Source organism: Panthera uncia (genome assembly GCF_023721935.1).
Source record: "Panthera uncia isolate 11264 chromosome A3 unlocalized genomic scaffold, Puncia_PCG_1.0 HiC_scaffold_11, whole genome shotgun sequence".
In the NCBI taxonomy this organism is placed as follows: Eukaryota; Metazoa; Chordata; class Mammalia; order Carnivora; family Felidae; genus Panthera; species Panthera uncia.
In genome coordinates, this window is record NW_026057578.1 from 96,412,769 (window position 1) to 96,433,614 (window position 20,846).

Genomic DNA, 20,846 nt, shown 5'->3' on the forward strand with positions numbered 1-20,846 from the left:
ATGTTGCTTTGCAACCCTCTCAGAAGCTTCCAAGGTATAATCTGAAACTAGTCCCCAAAAACAGAAGGCAGGAAGAAACTAAAGAAAGAGGTAGGCCACTCCCAGATTAATAGGTAGCAGTTGTAATAATCAAAGGGAACCTGCATATGAAACTTGTCTTGGGCTGTTGCAAGACGAATGGATCCCTGTATCAGCCCTCCAAATCTTAAAAGTTTATAGAGGCCCTAACTAGGCTCAGTCACATATACCATGTAAGTGTTTCCAACATGACATCACCATCCCAAGGATTTGTCTTTGAAGCAGCCTCTGGGAATGGGAAAGGCAAGCAGAACCCACATTCCAAGGAGAGGGGAGTGGGTAAGGTGCCTCCAAGTGCCCAGGTCTGGCTCATGGGTTAATCAGCAGTCATGTCTTTTTGATGACATTTTCCAACAGTATACTCACATAGTTGTGCAGTCACTACCACAATCAATTTTAGAACACTTTCATCACTGCAAAAGGAAACCACGTGTCCTTTATTAGTCACCCTGTTCTCCCACTACCCCCAGCCCCAGGCAACCACTAATCCAATTTCTGACTCTATGGATTTGCCTATTTTAGATATTCCATATAAATGGAATCATGCAATATGTGACCTTTAACATCTGGTTTCTTATACTTAATGTTTTCAAAACTAACCCATGTTGTAGAATATATCACTATTTCATTACTTCTTATTGCTGAATAATATTCCGTTGCATGGAAATACCATAATTTGTGTATCCACCCATCAGTTGGTGGACGTTTGGGTTGTTTTCACTTTTTGTCTATCATGAATGGTGTCAGCATTTATGTACAAGTTTTTTTTGATAGACCCATTATTTAATTAGGTTCTTTTTAACAAATTTAGAACACCAATTTGTGAAGGTAAACGCCATTCATGAGAGCAGACATAGAGCAGAGGTAGCCCTGAAGCTGAGGAACAGCTTTGATTTTTGGCAGAATTTGCGAGTCCACAGCTTTCTGATCAACCTTGCGCTGCTCTGTAATCTCGTATTTCTCTTTCTCCATGTTGAAGATCTCACCTTCCTGGTGTCTGGGTTTATGCAGCTTCTTCTTCTTAAAGTAAGCATCAGTGAGGTGTTTGGGGATTTTCACACTGCTGATATCAATTTTGGTGGAGGTGATGACAAATTTCTGGTGTGTTCTACGCAGAGGAACTCGAGTAAGGGGCAGAGGTCCAGTCACAAGTAGCAAGCCACTGCTCAGTTGCTTCAGGAAAACCACCCTCTTGCCTCTGTGGCGCTCAGTGAGGATGACCAAAATGGTCCCAGCAGTGATGCTAGCTCGCAGTTTCCTCACAGGCTGACTGAAAGGTTTTTTGCCATGGCTCAACAGCTTCTGTGGCACATCTTCAGTAGAATAATACCTAGGCATTTTGTGAAGTTTAACCACTCAGGTGCCACCATTCTTGTCACCACCAACTGGTTTTGTGACAGTAGCAAGAACCTTCTCCTTCTTTTTCTTTTCAATCCTGGATTTAGCTGCTGAATACTTCCTCTTTTACGTAGACTTTCTCCAGTACATAGCCGATCTGGAGTATCTGCCAATTCCTCTGACTAGGACAGGGTTTTGGCTGCAGTGGGGCTTCCCCTTATTTGATGTTTTAGCTTTAAGGTTATCCTTCTTAACCTTGCCACCAGCATCAGCCTTCTTGGCTTCAGGTTTCTTCTCCTTAGTATCCAGCTTCTCAGCTTTTTCGCCCTCCATCTTGTAAGATGGGAAAGCTATGTACAAGTTTTTATGTGGATGTTTGTTTTGTTTTGTTCTGTTTTTTGCCTTATATGCCTAGGAATGGAATTGCTGAGATGATAAAGGGTCTTAGCAGTGCTTGGGGTTATGGTTTAAATTACCTGTTTGACCTGAATTAAATCACTCAAACATAATGATATCCTTCCTTAATTCACTCATTGTAAAACTGGACAAACAAATGCTGCTGTATTGACCAGAGGGGTCTCCCAAGACAGAAATGATAAGTGGACAGAAACTGAAGAATCTGGATTCTGCCACCAACTAGCTAAATGGCCATGAGCAAACCACTTTACCTACTACCCTCCATTGTCCTTATTTGGAAAATGAAGAAATTAGACTTGCTTTTGTCTGACATTCTTACTCACTTTAATACTCTAATTTTATTAATATATGTGAAAGCATTTTGACAAGTTAAGGGCAGATATATATATATATCTATAGATATAGATATATATAGATATATACACACACACACACATCTATCACATACCTCCTTGCTGAGAAACCATGTCCCATGGTGAAATAACATCAGCACTCAATCTTAGGAAAAGGATGCCCAAATTGGGCCGTTTCCTCAAAAGTAAGACATATTCTCATGCAATTCTCAGGTGCTTATGTCCCCTCTCAAAGAATGAAAACATATATTTCTTTTTCTTTACATAATTCTATTTTCTTAAGCAAAGAAAATACTATAAGGGGAACCCAGGTGTTCTCCCTATGCAGTATATTTTCAGCACATCCCTGGTAACCATAAATTGCTTTGGAAAGGAACACTGAATTATGTCCTCTCAGGTAGCCGGAGTCACAGTGAAGTTATTCCACAGAGAACTGTGTTGGAAGCTTGGGGAAAATGAGCACATAAAGTTTAAAAAGTTACAAGTAACTCTGAGATAAGAAAAAAGGATATACTTTTAGCAAAACATATCCAGATGATTGGGTTTGGGAATCTTCAGGTAGTGTAGTTTCTTATATATTCCCAGTTCACACAGGAAATACACTAAGATACATATTTATCTATATATCTCTCTATATATTCATGTAGCTCTACTCCTCAATTTAAAACAACAATTTATTATTGTTTCTCATGGTTCTGTGTGTTGACTGGACTCAGTTGGGTGGTCCCCACTGGTGTCTTCCATGAGGAGATACCTGGGGTTGGAGTCATCAGAATGTCAGACATCCAAGATGGCTTGAGAACTGGCCACCTTGTCTCTCCTTTAATACTTTAATTCAGGATACTTTATTTCAGATTCATTTGGCATTTATAAACTTATAAATTTTTGTATGTCAATACTTTTACATGGTTGATCTTCAGGACAGGCCTGTTAAATGGATTAAGGGTGAGAAAACAGAGATTCAAATATGATAATGTGCCCCAAAAAACATGGCTATGAGTATTAAAAAAAAAAATCCCAGGAAGTGTCCTATTCCTCATCTACTGTTCTTTTCATTACAACATATTACTTCTTAAATTCTTGAGGACTATGGTCCATTACTGAAAACTTTGATGAAAATGCTTTCCCTTTTTGTACCAGAACTTGCTTCCCAATAATGTGAAACAACTGACCTTTATACAGCTCTTTATGATCTAGATTAAAATTAGATTAAATCTGTCTTCTACTTGAGAGTTCAAATACTTGAAAACTCAGTTACCTTCTAAGATACCATCTTTTCCCATTCTCAATCATCTGCATGTTTTTTTCCTCTCAATGGCCTTATAAATATTAGTCAATGTTTTTAAAGTATTTATTTTGTCCTGAAATCAAACATTAGGTTTTTCTATCAAAGGTATAGTATTATTATGTTACAGCAACAAATGTGTTGGTTCCCCATGCCCCAGTACCTCCCTTCAAGGTGCTAATGGGGGCCAGATATAACCCTGCATGCATAGATAATTTTTTCTTTGGTACCACAGAGAAGAATCCTGAAATTATGAATCTGGAAGCTCCTATAGGAACTATCACTAAGCTACCACTCTCCCTCCAGAAAGACTGAGATAAATCTTTGCTCCCTACTGTTTTACAGTCTTTTTAATTATAAACAGATGGCCCCAGGGATTTTATCCCCTTTTAAAATATAAAAACAATACTCCTGGAGATAAATCTCTATCTATGGAAGTCTCTATTCAATCACTGTAACATCCAATGTTTGTTCTTTTATTTAGTGTTCTTTGCTTAGAAGGCCATAATTATGTAAAAATATTTTAAGTTCCATATTAGTGTGTCAAGAATTCAATCTTCAGTACACTGATCATTTCATACTACAATAGGCTTACAAACAGTACAGTACAATACCTACTGTTTTTCCTACGCCAGATACTACATAGATGCTATTGAATTTTCAGTCTCTCCTTCAGCACAAAAGTATCCCTTTAGCTTCAGCTTTTCAATCTAAGTTTGCAGTTGACATCTCCATGAAGATGTCTTTTGGGCACCTGAAACCCAATATGCTCTATAATAAACCATCTACCTTCCCTTCCTAAACCATTCATCCTCAACTTTAGATACTTATATATTGGAAATATAGAGTCAAGGAAGTAAAGAGACTGATAATCACCTTTGTCTTCTCCAATTTATGGTTATGTCCTTATTTTTAACAAATGTCTACTGAATACCTACTGTGTGCAAGGCACTAAGAATCTAGCAGTAAACAAAGCAATCAAATTCCCTGCTCACAGGGAGCTTATATTCAAGTAGAGAGAGACAATAGGCAGAGAAACAAGTGATAAACTAGTATTACAGGTGGAAATAAGTGCTTTGAAGAAAAGTAAAGTGATCCAAGTATTTCTATTAACTACATCACCAGAAAGGGTTTTATTGGAAAACATCATCTTTGACTTCTAACACAGGCTTCAATGCCTGAAACTGAACAGCTGACTTGTACAGGAAAAAGACCATTTCAGCCTAACAGCATTCCTTAAAAATACGGTTCTTGCCCCAAATGTAAACAAGACCAAAATGCCTATGTTTTGAGGCAGACAGAGATTGACGCTGCCCTCTTCCATCCCCTTCTACTGTACATCTCAAGAGGAGGGTGGTCCCCTGCATGCTTGAGTGTCAAGGTGACATAGGAAGCTGAAGGCACAGGGAAAGACAGTGAAAACAGGGCAGTTTGGGACTTACAGTTTTTCATTCAGTTCCTTTGGAGAAATAAGAATTACCACCTGCCTCATAACGTACAGAAAGAAATCCACCACATGCATGTCAGAGAAGCTGTCTCCTCATTTAAGCTAGATTTGACCACAGGTTTCCACTACATAAGAATTTGGCTGGGGCTATGCATAGTGTGACCCCTTTCCATGCCCACTCATCCTAATATGTAACAGAGAACTTATGGAACTCTCTAAGAATCAAGTGAAAACCATGAAAACAGTGAGATAAATAATAAACATGATAGAGAGACAAAGGAGAGAGATGAAGCCTATGGATGACTGGCAGTACTAGAGGGAAATCTGAGTAAATGGGACAGAAGCAATAATCCGTGGTAAAATGGAAACAGAAATTCTAGAAATGAAGAATGGGCTAAAACCACATTCAGTATCAGGTAAAATTCATGAAAGACACCAACATCGAAATTTACTCTTAAAATAGTTAGATTTCAAGCATGAAGAAAAAAGTGAACATATTTAGCTCCTTACACACATAGACCCTGAATATTAAAATTCTTCACCTGCGTTTTGATACTAAGTATGTGCTGTTCATGTACAGCCCCAGGAAGACCATTTCATCTTGAAGTGATCCAGGCAGGGGTATATATGCAGGATATTTGGAAATGGGAAAGCAGGAGACAGTTGACACAATGTATTAATACAGCATAAGAGGTACGTTTAAGGGAGAAATTGCCTCCAGAGGAACATGGCATGAACCAAAGGTGGAAGGCTGAGAATCCTCAGTAATGGGTCTCTCCCCCCGCCTCTTTTCCACACAACCAACAATCTCTCTGAAATAGAAAGAAAAGGGAAAACAAGATGGCTGGAGAAATAAAGGAGTGTACTAAGAAAATATTTGTTAAAAAACAAAGTGCAATTTTAACAGGAAAGTGTAGAGCTTTTTTCTAAATTTCTCTTCCTTTGTTGTTGACAGTTCTTTAGAAATTATAGAACTGCCACTGTTTTCCATTTCTCTACCATTGCTTTTCACAAACTAAATCCTAAACAGATCCCTCTAGATGATATGGCAGAAATGGATATTATCTGTAATACTACTTCTAGAATAATGAAATGTAATAATGATCACAATGAAGTCTTACCAAGATTTGGAAAGAGAATTAGTGTCTCACATGGACAACAGTCTCACACTTTGTCATATTTCCTCAGCAAAAATAACATTTTTGTCCATGTACTTGCTTTTGTAGCCTTTTTCAAATCCTTCATGCTTGGATCTATTTTCTGGATTGATATTTTTTTTTGTCCTAGAATATGAACATCGATAGTTTCTGACATCTCCCTTAAAACACTGTTGCATCTTAGAGTCTAATCTCCTTTGCTGCCTCCTGAATTTGATTCTGCCCTGTGAGAACTGCACATGAGATAAGGGGAAGCTTTGGTCGAAAGTTCTCTCCATCCGTAGCCCAAATATGTAATTTCCATAAACAGTATCAGTCTATGCACTTAATTGACATTAAGCAGAAGGAAAATTAACTTCATAATTAAAAAAAAAAAAATAGAACTGTTGAAAATATGTGGTCAAGACCTGAACTTTATTATAAAACTTACTCTTTTCTTCAAGAGCAATGTACCATGAGCTTTCTGCAACTGAGCCGTCTGGGCTAGGGAAATTGGTAGAAGAGAATTTTTCCAGAGATGTACTCACCCATATGAAGTTGTGTCTTAACTGCAATGCAAGGAGAGAACAGCATGCAGATATAGCATTGCAAAAGCAATTTCTTTCAGAGAGATCAAAATGTTTCTGAGAGACTACTATAACTTCCCAAGAATACAATTGCTTCGTCTTCAATGCAGAAGAACACACATACACAAAGCACAGAATAGAGGAAATGGGGGAATGCAAAATAAACAAACATGTTAAGTAAGGATTAATAGGAAAGGCAGAGTTTCCAGAACAAAATCATAAGGAATATTTCCCCTTCCATTTTCTACTAGATCTGATTTCTCAAAGATTTCAGATGTGTCCTCTTGTTTGGAGAATTCGACTTTCTTATTTAGAATCAGTTTTATTATAGTGAACTTGTTAGAAGTCTGGAGTCAACAATTTCTGCTGTTTATCCACACTGTAGACGAAGTGGGAAGCCTGTGCCTCCACCCCCTAACCCCCTCCCAAACACAATAATGAGATGCCCCAGCCCTCTCTTTGCTCAGGTAGAGTCAGAAGAGACCAGTGGAGAGACAAGACTTTCATAGTCACCGACAGTAATGAGACTACCACCAGTGCACTGTTGATAAAACCGCACAGGGTGTTGGAACTCCCAGCCTGCCAACCAGTAATAAGACTCATGTGTCAACGAAGACGAAGGAACCTGGGTTCCTATAGCCACCTGATAATAATGAGGCAACACTCTTCCTTCTACTGAAATGGTGTCATAGATCTTCAGCTAAAAAGGTTTAAAAAGATCTAGAGTTATAATACAAAAAGTTACAGGTTTAGGGAAAAAAAGTTCATCATACTGAGAACTAGGAGAATTTCCAACAAAATGAAGAGACAATAGGTGCCAATATCAAGATGGCAGGGTTGTTAGGATTATAAGTGTGCTCACCACCAGGTAGCATGTTATAATGTAAGAAGTTTCAGACATACCAATTTATAAACACTGTTGTGGGAGGTCATTGAGAGCACAGACCACCAGCTGACCCTTAAGTGGGCCCAGGCAATCAGAGGCTCCTCACTCCCTCCCCTGTCCTTGGAAAGTACATTCTGCTTGGTTTCTCACTCTCAGAAGCTGCCCCAAGGACACAGCCTTGAGATGGTGATGTGGTATTAAGACCGTCTGGGGGTGACTAGACACAATGTAGGCCTCTATATAAAGCTTTAAGATTTGGCCTGTGAGTGCACAGATCTACTTGTCTTGGGGCTAAAACAAGCCTCATAATTCCCTTGATTTTTAAACCTGCCACCTACCTATCTGGAGCAGGCTGCCTCTTTCTTTGTCTCTCCCTGCCTTCTGCATAGAAGAGCCAGTTTCAGATTATATCCAGCAAACTGCCAGGCGGTTTCCAAACCAAGAAACACATACAAACAAGCAAGTACAAAAGGAATCATATGACATCCTCATTCCCTGTTCTTGTAGACAATGCCAAGCACCTTGCATAAAAGTTTCATTCCAAGGTGAATGTGACAATACTTTGACAGCAGGGCCAGCTAACCTTGCAGTCAGAGCAGATGCAAGAATCTAATGTTAAGTCGGGGGCACAAGACCCAGTGAGTCCTAGATTCATCTCGGAGTGCCACCCAAAAAGCTACCGGGCTCCCCAAATTCCATCAAGAGCAGAGGTACCCATACAATATTTCTAACAAACCACATGTTTGGTAATTACTCGTTTCACCAATGCAAAAATTATTTCTAACATCTCATATGCTAATTAACAAATTGCCTAGTGCAGTGATACTCAAATTAAATGCTTACAGAATCCACTGGGAGTTGTGTTAAAATGCAGACTGATCCATTATATCAGGGTTGAGGGGCTGAGATTCTACATTCTAACAAGTGTATAGGTAATGCCTGTTACTGGTCTCTGAACTACACTGATTAGGAAGAGGCTAGTGCAGATTTGGATGGTGATACTGAAGTGCCAGTTTGCGCCTCCTTTAAAATGTAGACTCCTGATTAGGATCTTTAAAATGGTCACGAACCACCATTAGAATGTGGATTTGAGTAAGATATATCAAGTGTTAAACAATTACTTTGGTGCCAAGTTGATTCTCTCACCCAAGTATGTATTACACAACTTACACTGATGTATTTTAAAGTACAGACAATCTAATAGCCCATTCAAATACAATGGGCACAAACAAAATGCCTATTTGAGAGAGAGACAGAGAGAAAGACAGAGACAGAATAGAGTAATGCCACTACTCAGTATAAACTTTTGTGTAAGCAGTGTCCTTCTGGCTGCACTTTCTCATGGCAACCTGAGAATTTCTAATACAGAGCACAGTAATTATTCATGTGTCTCTTAGCTCAGTTCCCTCAAACATGTCACATATAAGCATTAGCTGTATTTTTCCCCAATGGGGAAAGATAGGCCCACTGGATGACATTTTATAATGAGTTTTATTTATTAATAGGTTTGCACCTAAAAGCAATGTTCCTACTCACTGCAATTGGAACCATGTATGAATTGATGTTGTTAGCATCCATCAACATTAAATACAATAGGCTCCCTTGATATCACTATGTATTGTTTATACCACTGCCATCTAATCAAATTAGATGAGTTCTTATCCCAGCCAACTGAAAATTAATATGTACCCTTGTACAGTATAATCTCATAAAATATTATTGCTTTGGTTAGTAACAAAACATATTAAGATATATATTTTATGCCATTAGGTGTATAAAGATATATCCACACGTACTGGTTGATAGTTATGTTGTGCACTGATATTATCCCGAATCCAGCTCAAAGTCTCTATTGTACTAATGGCCTCATTAGTAATTTCCAATATAATTCAAGGCTTTGGCTCTGATTCCAAATAATTAGAAGTTTGCATTTGGAATTTGTGGTTACTTCATTCTGGTCTCTGCTTTAACCAGGTCACTTATGATTGAGACAAGTACTTAGATTAAATGCTAAATTAAAGAAAAAATTAAACTCATGTTAGGAAAACTCATATTTGCCAAGCACTTATACTAAAAACTGTGATACAAAGATTAATAAGACAAGGACATGAACCCTTAAGAATACATAATATAGAAAGAGAGATATAAACAAATAATAGTTGATCATTGTAATGGGATGAAATATGTGTTGTTATGAGGTAGTACCAAGTGATGTGTAAAGAATAATGAAGGGTAAGGTATAAACAGCTGTCTGCATAAATCAGGAAAAACTTCAGAGATAGTTCTATTTGCTGAGCTTTGACAGAAGAGCAAGGGGAACATAGAAAGTTGAGGGGAAGAGGAACATTCTTACAGAAGGAAAACCCATAAAGAAAGGTCCAAATTACAAATGGCACTGTGTATTCAGAAATTGTCAAGATTTGCTGAGTGACAGGAACTGAAGCTGGAAAGTCAAACGCTGCCATAACAAAAGGAGCCTAGCGCTCCATGTTAAGGCATCTGGACTTCATTCAGAAGGCAGCATTTATCCAAAGAAAGTTTTCAAGAAAGAAGGTGATAGGAAATGTGATTTTCTTTGAGGAAGGGAAGTCTGTGGTAATATGGAGACTTACTTAGAGGGAAGAATAGATGAAGATAAGGAGATCAAGGGCAAGGCAAATGCGATGGCTTGAGCAAGACATATGAGGCCAAATCTGTTCAGTGACAACGGACACAGATTCTAGATTCCAGGCAATAGTCTTGACAGTGTGTGAGCTCTTAGATATGGGGCTGAGGGGCAGCCACCCTTGAACCTGTTTAAGATACCACCCCTTGAATTTATACAATATAAGACAGAATTCTGAATGCGCCCTAATGTTTGACTTAAAGTCTAATATTTCAACCTCATCCTTTCTTTAATTCTCCTCTCTGAATAAATTGGGTTCCTAGAAGATATTGGGTTGGCAAGAAAATTAACTTGACAGATGAATCATACTAAAAGAGTGACTATTACAGTTCACTTTGTGTAACTGTCATGTAAGATACTTGAATTGTCCTCAGACTCAATTTGAGCATGTGCCTCTGTATCCTGAAAGAAAAGTTCAGAAGAAGAAATGCAGCTATTGTTAACCCTAAAGTTGTGTTTGGCTGCGTGTAATAATACAACTGTGAATAAACCAAAGGATTATGTAAACACACACACACACACACACACACACACACACACACACACACAAAACAGTGCTGCAGTGTTACACAATTCCAGAGAATCTCATATATATTGCAGCCTTTAGAATTGTGGTCCATTGTGCCCCACATGCAGAGGCTACACTGTAGGTAGAGTCCCCCAGGGAGGTCATGCATTGTATTGGTGCTGAGAGAACCTGGTAGTCAGGGCTGATGGGTTGTCAGGGCTGATACCGCTGCTTGAGTTCCATTTTCCTGCTCTGCCATCTCTGGCATGACCTTGCCTCATGATTGCAAGGTGACTGCTGCAACTCCAGAGATTGTGTCCATATTCTGGGCAAAAGGGAAATAGAGAGTCTTCTCTAAAGTCTCTGAGACAACCAGATCAGGAACATTTGCTTGTATCTCGTGACTAGAACTGAGTTGTATTGCATTGTTAGTAAAGAACAAGGGAGTAAGGATATTAGATAGGCGGCAGAAGACAGTGTCCGTTATACCCAGTAATCTGAGTTCAAACACTGTCTGAAGAAACTAAGGATGAGGAGGGGCTGAAGAACATGGTCCCCCACTCACAATTTCCCTGATTTATCATTTATTATTGTACATATTTTACATATTTATTTTATTGTCTCTCTTTCCTACTTGAAAATAAGTTTGATGTAGGCAGGAATTTTTCTCTTTGGTTATATCCTGCATTTCCCAATGATTGGAAACTGTAAGTAAATGAATATTCATTCCATCCAAGGAATCAATGGAGCTGAGCCCTCCCTTACAACATGGTGGAAAGGGCACAAGGGAAGAACTTAATATGTGCTACTGAGATATCCCTGCTTACTTTCTTGTGAAACTCTTTGCAACTTTAAAAAGAAACTTTCAAAAACCTGACCAATAAATTAGTTGCATGGTCTCACAGTTATCATTAAAGAGCTCTATAGTTAAAAAAAAATCAGAAGGTAGAACTAAAAATAATATAACTTTTCCTATGACCAAGGGAGCTTGGATCAATTCCTTAAGGCAGAAGGGCTCCAGCAAAAGCTACAGGGCTAGAAATTGCCACTAGGCAGAGCAGCTGAGAGATCCTACTTTTCCAAAGATGCCATTAGAAAAAACAGATGCCCTCCAGCAAGAAAGACATCTTAATTTAGAGATTTCTGGGGTTCTCTGCCATCCCAAGTGATTACTTTCACAGGAGGAGAACTTTGGCTCTGATTCTCTACTTGCATGAATGAGGAGACTCTAGGAATTGATATCCATTATGTACTTTACTGAAAAGAGACAATGTCACTTTTCCCCTGGCAAAAGTAGTCTGTGGGTCAGTGAGGCCAGGGAGGGGAGCCCTCAGGATAGGAAAAAGTTAGAAATACAGGATGAGAATTCCTTGAATAGAAAGATGCAAAATAGAAACTTGACAGTCTCATAGCACAGAAAGTCCAGACTAGGAATTGTAGGAAAAGTAAACAACCAGTGTGTTAAAGTGTTTACATACAGAGTCTGAGATCTGGCATCCTAAAGACCTACCAGGTGAGAATGTTGGAAATCAAAATCTTCAGTAATTTGAAGGAATGATCTATTAATTACGTCTCATAATGAGAGAGTAAGTGCCTTGATTTTGGTCTGAGACTTGCCTTGAATTAAACTAACCAACTGCAGAGACATGGGTTACAAGGGTAAAACAATAAAAATCAAAATACTTACCTTCTGGGGCACCAGGGTGGCTCAGTTGGTTAAGCCTCTGTCTTAAGCTCAGGTCATAATCTCGCGGTTCATGAGTTTGAGACCCGCATTGGGCTCTGTGCTGACAGTTCAGAGCCTGTGCTGACAGTTCAGAGCCTGGAGCCTGCCTCAGATTCTGTGTCTCCCTCTCTCTCTGCCCCTTCCCTGCTTGCTCTCTCTCTCTTTCTCAGTCTTGAAAATAAATAAACATTAAAAATTTTTTAAAAATGCCTACGTGCTTATCATAGATGACTCAACTGAAAATGTTATACAGGTACTCTGGGATTTCACCCCATGTTGATATTTTAGGAATTAAGAAGAATGTAGGGGCACCCGGGTGGCTCAGTTGGTTTCAGCTCAGGTCAAGATCTCACAGTTCCCGGGTTCGAGCTCCACATCAGGCTTGCTGCTGTCAGTGCAGAGCCTGCTTTGCACTTTCCTCCTCTCTCTGCCCATGCCCAGCTTGCACTCCCTCTCTCTAAAAAAATAAATAAACATTAAAAGAAAGAGAATGTATGGGAATAAACTCTATGCTTGTTAATTCCACTTAAAATGTGTAATTTTGTTGATCTAATATTTATCAGATAATATTTTATCAAATCAAGATCTGCCCCTAAAATGCACTTAACTTTTTTTTTCAATAAGATGCATGTTTTCTGCTTCTAGGTTCTCAAAAGTTGAAAATGAAAAGCAAAATTTTGTATATACAAAAATAAAGACATCAACATTGTAGATATAAAAATGTGTTTATAATGTAGCTATAAAATTAAAGAGATGGCATTTTGCCATCTGAAGAATCCTAGGCTCAGAGAAAACCACATTCAAATCCCTGAGATACCATTTCCTCACTGTGTGACCTTGTGATGCACTATGTATTCCTGAAATCCAGTTTCCCAATATTTGAAATGAAGGTCTGAATATCTTTTTCCAAGTATTAAGTGATTTAGTGGGAACACGAGGCAAATATGCTTAGCACACTGCCAGGCAAACAGCCGTTTCTTGATAATTGTTTGTCAAATATGAAACCAAGTAAGTATAAAAAAAAGTTGAGGCAAGAGAGTAAAACACAGCCTTCCTGACCAGCTTTTTCTATTTTAGAATAAGAAACCTATGTAGGAGATTTGATGGGCTATGAAAAACCTCCCACCTGGAATTATTTCCCCTCCTGGTTTCCAAGTAGAAGCTAAGAAATCTCTCCAGGGTGCAATTACTGGTGAATAAGCCTCAATCCCAATATAGCAAAAGTACAGAATGACCTCTTTCTAGGGATTCATTTTTAAAAAAGAGATTTGGTAGTAGATAAGGGGTTTGCTTTTTGATATTTGACCTCTCCTATTATCCTCAGCTCAATTTATTATGCAGCCATCATAGGCCCCACGATGCTTATCTTTGGGACCTGTGACAGCCTTGGATAAATTCCAGTATAAATCATGCAAAATGGCTTCTCTGAGTTGCTGTGGATTTAGACCCCCTAAAGAGTTACATGTCCATCTTATTGATCCATGTGAAAATATTTTAAACAATCACACATGAAAATGATTCTTCCAAATTCCTCATTGGCTAAGTTGAATATTCACACAGTGAGTGCAAAGAGCAAAAGGTAAGCCTCATACATATTGGGAACAAGTTTTTTTCCAGTAAACTCAGTCAAGGAGGAAACATTTCTGGGTTCACTGAGGAGTGGCCCACTACTAACCAGGTCCAGCACTCTAGATATGACAACCTTGCTTCATTGGCCTCTACTACCGTCTCTTACCCATGCCACATCCTGATGAATTCAACCCAGAGAATCTTGATTCCAGCCCTTGAGCGAAAGATTCTGCCATGTCACTGCCAAGTTTTGCTTATGCCCCTACCTCTAAAGTGATTGACATCTGCTCATAAGATAAGGCATCAGTTGTGAAAATCAGGATAAACACAATGCTGGCCATTACCTGATTCATACTAGACAAATGTAGAGATAAAACTTAATACAACCACACTTCAGCAACCCCTGAAGAAGAAAAAGGAGATCTATTAGGATTGGTGAAGGTAAATTAAATAACACTTTGAGTTTTAGGTAGGCACATCAGCCTCTTTTATGAAGTTTCATTGGTAGGAACCAATGGAGGCTGTACGTTGTATATTATTTAACACTTTGACTTTCATCTGAATAAAAGGAGTGATAGTTGGGCAAGCAGCAGACTCCGAGAATATCAATTGACATGTGACAAAATGACATGAAAGAAGCAGCATTTGGTATTCCAATTTGCAGTCATGAATAGGGCAGTGGATTGGATGCCTAGGTCATTCAACCTCAGACTGAATCCAGGCATGCTTTGGGAACAACTCTATGACTTTGGAACTGCCATCCATTATCACATGGCTATGCCAGAAGGACACATGTTCTGAAATTGTGGTCAAGGAAGGAAAGATAGGTTTAAGTCATCCAGTTCTGTCTCATTCTCTCACTCTCCTGGGACCAAGGGAAGGGAAATACTAGAAAGAAGAACTTTAAAGGAAGTGGCAGTCCCCATGTATCCATCACAGCAGGTCCTACTCTTCTCTTTGAAGGGAGGAGGTAAAATAATTTGCCCAAACGAGGTCCAACCTATCTGCTAGTCTCCTAAGACCACTAATTAAACAAAATAATCTCCATACTTTTTTAAATTTAAGTTTATTTATTTATTTTGACAGAGAAAGAGAGAGTGTGGATGGGGCAGAGAGAGGGAGAGAGAGAATCCCAGGCAGGCTCCACACTGTCAGTGCAGAGCCCGGTGCAGGGCTCAAACTCAAAAACCACGAGATCGTGACCTGAGCCAAAGTCAGATGCTTAACTGACTGAGCCATCCACATGCCCCTCTCCATACCTTTTTTAAGGTTATTGACATTTCCTTTAAAAGGTTCTCACAGAAAAAAGCTAGATTCCCAAAGCCCCCCAGAAATATTCAAGGGATGTTGTCCCTACAGATGTTGACCTAATTCAACTCCAAGGATCCTACAAAAACTGGACCTGGGTTGGGATGACTTACATGTGGTGCATTTCCATGATTCCCCCTCCTGTACCCACAACCAGCATTGCTACTCAGTATGTCATACCTGCTCTCCAAGCCCTTCTCAAAAGAGTACTTCATTTTCTCCCTTTCCTCAGATCCCAGAACAAAATAAAGATCTAAGTGAGCAATTAACTCAGCATATCATTGTCTGAGCTGTGGCTCTCCAGGCTACTTTGGGAGTTCCCCTGACTCTTTTTAAGAACTGTGGCGATAAGGGGCGCCTGGGTGGCTCAGTCGGCTCAGCATCCGACTCTTGATTTCGGCCCAGGTCATGATCTCACGGTGCCTGAGTTCCAGCCCCGATAGTTCCTGAGATCTGCACTGACAGCAGGGAGCCTGCTTGGGATTCTCTCTCTACCCCTGCCCTGCTTGTGCACGCGTGCTCTCTCTCTTGCTCTCTTTATCTCTCTCTCAAAAATAAATAAATAAATGAACATGTTTTTTAAAGTCAAACTTAAAAAAAAAAAAGAAAGAAAACTGTGGCAATAAGAATTAATGTAATTTCTAAATGGAGCCTCACAAATTTTCCAAAAGTGTTCTACATACTAATCAGTATCAATTTCATATGTACCAAGCAGAGTTTGATCACAGTGGATCACAGAGCCATCTCAGTCAGGCTATCCCTTCTGTTCAGGGTCACAGAAGAGGGAGTAGTGGAGGTGGAGGTCTTGCACTTCATGTTTGTTGGGTAAGATGTGCTGAGAAACCAGGTGGAGGGAAAAGATACTTACCAACAGGGAAGGGCCAGGGCACTCTCTCTCACGAGCTCCGACAACTCACTCTTCCTCACTTCTCATATCCAACTCAGTAGGACTTTTGTCCCTGTTTCTCAGATGGCTCTCAAGCTCACCTCCCCCATCTTGCCCATGGCCTAATGACCCTCTAAGAGGCTGTTTTAACTCTTGTTCAGTTGCTCCTAGCTGCAATTGATATCAGAGTCTACTGCTCAGTCAATCCTCCTGAAGCTTGCTCAAGACCCCTAACATATACCGCCTTTCAATCTTTATGCAAACTCTTTAACCAGGCATATGAGATCTTCTAAATTCTGGCCTTACCCTCTCATCTCTATGTTCTGCTCCTGTTCTAGTTCTTGCGCAGAGTTATGTGCTACTGCCCTTGTACACACTGTGCCCTTGAGATTCTCCCTCTGTTAGTCCCTTTCCTGGAACTGCTGCCTTCTTTCTTCCCTTCTAATGCCCAAATAGAATGCTTGGATCCAGAGCAAATTCTGCCTCAACAGTAAAGCATTCCCTGATCCTGTGTCCTGGGACCTGCTCACTCTCCCCACTGTGCTCTCTTAGTAAATAGACTGCATTTCCATCTAGTTGTAATCACAGTGTCCTTTATTTTATTGTTCACTAGATTGGAAGCTCAGAGAATGTAAAATTGTTATCTGGTATAACTTAGGGTCTGTCATTGCAGGCATAAGAGCCTGGCACAGATTACAAATACAATAAATATTGAATGATTCCACCTGCTGCTCTGGCTTTCACATTTTACCACCTGGGTGTTTATTTACAGAGGCCTTATGTTGTGATGGTTAAGAGTTCAGCCTTTGGGAGCCAAACTATCTGTATTTGAATCTTGGCTCTGACCCCTAATATCCATATTATCTTGGGCAAATTACTGCATGGGGATAATAATATGGACCTCACATGGTCAACACAAGAGTCAAATGTGTTGATATGAGTAAAGCATTTAGAACAGTGCCTGGTATACAGAAAACATCCAATAAAAGTTAGCAAGTTCATTTAGCTAAACTCTCCCTCATGCCTGTGATCACTGAAGAAAAAGAACAGGGTGGTAAGTAGCACTGAGCTTTTGTTCAGAATGAGCCAGGGAGAGAAAGGGTCTGGAGCAGAAAAAGCCTGGCAGATTCTGCAGTCCAGGAAGAGAGTGGGTCCAGGATGAGGAGGTTCACTGAGACAGGAGCAGGCAGGTCCAGAGTCCCAGATGGGCAGAAAGGTCAGAGTCTGTGACAGCAGCACCGTGAACAGCATATAAAATGCCTGGTCCCAGGGCAGATGTGGCTTGCTGTCTGCTCCACGTTTGCTTTCCCTTTCAGGAATAGGCAATCCCGGATACCCAAGCAATAACAGAAGAAACCAAAGGCCTCATGTGGGCCCAGCACCGTGGAGGGAAAAACAGATCTATCTCATCTCATGCTGACATAACCAGAGTATATGTAGCTGACACATCCCCTGGGCTAATACCCTTTATATCTCAATTTTCTACATCATGCCGTGCCTTTTTTTTTTACAGCCTTCACAGTTATAGGTCACCAGTCTAGGCAACGTAGGAGTTGTGAGGAATGCAGTGCAAAGTGGCAACTCTTGAACTCTTCCTTCAGTACCTAACTCATTTTCTCCTCATAAAACATTCAAAGCATTTAAAATTATTACTTTATTCCTGAGTCATAATGTTGTTGAAGCTTATAAAAATCATTTCAGTGTTAATTCCCCTGGCTCAACTCTCTCAAATTCTGCCTTAGAAGTTGTATATAATTTAACCAGAAAAAAGCTTTTTTTTTTTTTTTATGCTCAAAACCAACTGGAGTAATCAGAAAATAGATGAAGAGGGGAAAATAACTGCTAAATGAATACAGAGTTTCAGTTGGAGTTGGGAGTTAGAAATTAGGTCAGTCAACTAGTCAGCCTGGTTTACTGACTTCTTTGTTATAAAATGACCACTTGACCTTGCTCTTTGCCTCCCCCCCCACCCCAGGCATTCGCACCAACCCCCCACAGGCTGACAGGTACCAGTTGCAGCCAAACAGAACTGTCAGGCTTTTTTTCTTTTTTAATTCTTTCTTTGCGGCCAGCACATAGACTCCAGTGTTGATAATCAGTTCTGGTGGGGGAGATGGCTAAGAGGAGTACAGTGCTTGGAACATCCCCCAAATATGCGTTCCACATTTGCACCTCATGAGTGGAAAGCTGGCCTTGAGAGATACTGCCTGAGCAATGGAAGAAATAGAACATGCCAGAATGATTCTAAATCCAGCTCCCGCATTCCAATTTATTTCTGTGGGCAGACGTTAGCATTCATAGTTGAAAGTGAGATGTAACTAGACAAAAGAGACAAATAGGAGTGTGTGCAGAGCATAGTCACAGAATGTGACTCTGTAGAAGGATCAAGCACTCTGCGTTAGTACAAATGTTGCCATTTTTTAAGTGGAAAAAATATAATCTGCTGCCCAAAAAAACTGCTGGGCAAGGGGGGCAATGGGACTCTCCCATTTGACATTGAAACTGTGACTGCCGGAACCATCAGTAAATAATAAAGGCAGAAACTTCAAAGAACTATTAGTTTGAATAACAGAGAAGTGAATGTTGATTGGTTACTTGATTAATTGTGGGGTTTTCTTTGGATGTTTGTTTTTCTATCTTGGATGGAAAGTGTTCGCATTTTAGATTTTTGGATGACTGGCTCTGGTTTGAGGGGTTTCAACACAGCTGTTCTGAGCCTAGTTTAGTTGCAATTGGTAAAAAAAAGGTTGGATCATCTCTCAGGCAATTGGAAATAGAAAATGTTTACTGGATTCACTGTAGAATATTTTAGCAATAAAATACTTGAACACTGTGGGCAAAACCATAATGCAGTCAATTTTATTTTTAGCATAATGTTAATTACAATATCACATTATAATAAAAATCAAATTGCCATAAAAGTACGAGTACAGAAAGGTCTATACCCTTCCATTGTACTTCTTCTTAAAGTTGCTTATTAGAACTGAAAAACTTAATATAACATTATTTGATTAAATCTCCATCTAAGTCTAGATAAAACAGAATAAAACAATAGGAATATACCTAAAGAAATCAGAGTTCTGTAATATACCTTCACCTTGTACTCTCCAGATGAGTATTTGCATATACTCCCCATATCCAGATATTTTATAAGGAATCTTGACTTGTATCTCATGTTCAATAATCTTAAATCCCAAAACCATTACAACTTTTGCATTCTTAGATTCTTTGACCAAATGTCAAAGCATTTTCCGTCACTGTTTCTTGTAATTTGATTCAAGATAGTCTAAAGGACGTTTATAGGATAAAACTATTTATAGAAATACTATGCACAGCAGTGTTAGCCATTTCACATGTATGTAATATGCACCTGTGCATATCCAGCGTCAGTGACACACTTGTACAATTTGTAGGATATCAGTTGCAGCCCATTTTAACGTCACTTTGACAAAGTATTTTAGCTGTCCAAACAAGGGTAAATATTTGATATATTTTTTGAAAATTTAAATTTCTGTAAAGTATTTGAAGGATGTATTTTATAAATATAATGGTCTTCACTTGCTGTATAAGCCTACATTTTTCTTTGCAATGTGATTTTATTTTTCATTTTAGTAAGTACAAAAATGTTTCTAAAGGCAAGTTTGATTTTCTGTAAGATAATTTATTTGGGAATTCAGATTCTCTGTTAAATAATCATGACCTTTCCCCTTGCCTTTTATTTTCCCCAGTATGTTCCAGAATTTTATTTTTATTTATTTTTTATTTTTTTAATTTTAATTTTATTTTTTTAATTTACGTCCAAATTAGTTAGCATATAATGTAACAATGATTTCAGGAATACATTCCTTAATGCCCCTTACCCATTTAGCCCATCCCCTCTCCCACAACCCCACCAGTAACCCTCTGTTTGTTCTCCATATTTAAGAGTCTCTTGTTTTGTGCCCCTCCCTATTTTTATACTATTTTTGCTTCCCTTTCCTTGTGTTCATCTGTTCTGTGTCTTAAAGTCCTCATATGAGTGAAGTCATATGATATTTGTCTTTCCCTGAGTAATTTCGCTTAGCATAATAGCCTCTAGTTCCATCCACGTAGTTGCAAATGGCGAAATTTCATTCTTTTTGATTGCCGAGTAATACTCCCATTGTATATACGTACCACATCTTCTTTATCCATTCATCCATCGATGGACATTTGGGCTCTTTCCATACTTTGGCAATTGTTGATAGTCTGCTATAAACATTGGGATGCATATGCCCCTTCAAAACAGTATACCTGTATCCCTTGGATAAATACCTAGTAGTGCAATTGCTGGGTAGTAGGGTAGTTCTATTTTTAATTTTTTGAGGAACCTCCATACAGTTTTCCAGAGTGGCTGCACCAGTTTGCATCCCCACCAGCAGTGCAAAAGGGATCCTCTTTCTCTGCATCCTCACCAACATCTGTTGTTGCCTAAGTTGTTAATGTTAGTCATTCTGACAGGCGTGAGGTAGTATCTTATTGTGGTTTTGATTTGTATTTCCCTGATGATGAGTGATGTTGACCCATTTTTTCATGTGTCGGTTTGCCATCTGAATGTCTTCTTTGGGGAAGTGTCTATTCATGTCTTTTGCCCATTTCTTCACTGGATTATTTGTTTTTCTGGGTGTTGAGTTTGATA

General features: G+C 39.2%; 1 pseudogene; it reads right to left on the reverse strand.

Annotated features, from left to right (window-relative positions):
* Positions 1-885: 885 nt before the first annotated feature.
* On the reverse strand, positions 886-1,760 carry LOC125936338 (60S ribosomal protein L6-like; annotated as a pseudogene).
* Between the last annotated feature and the right edge of the window lie 19,086 nt (positions 1,761-20,846).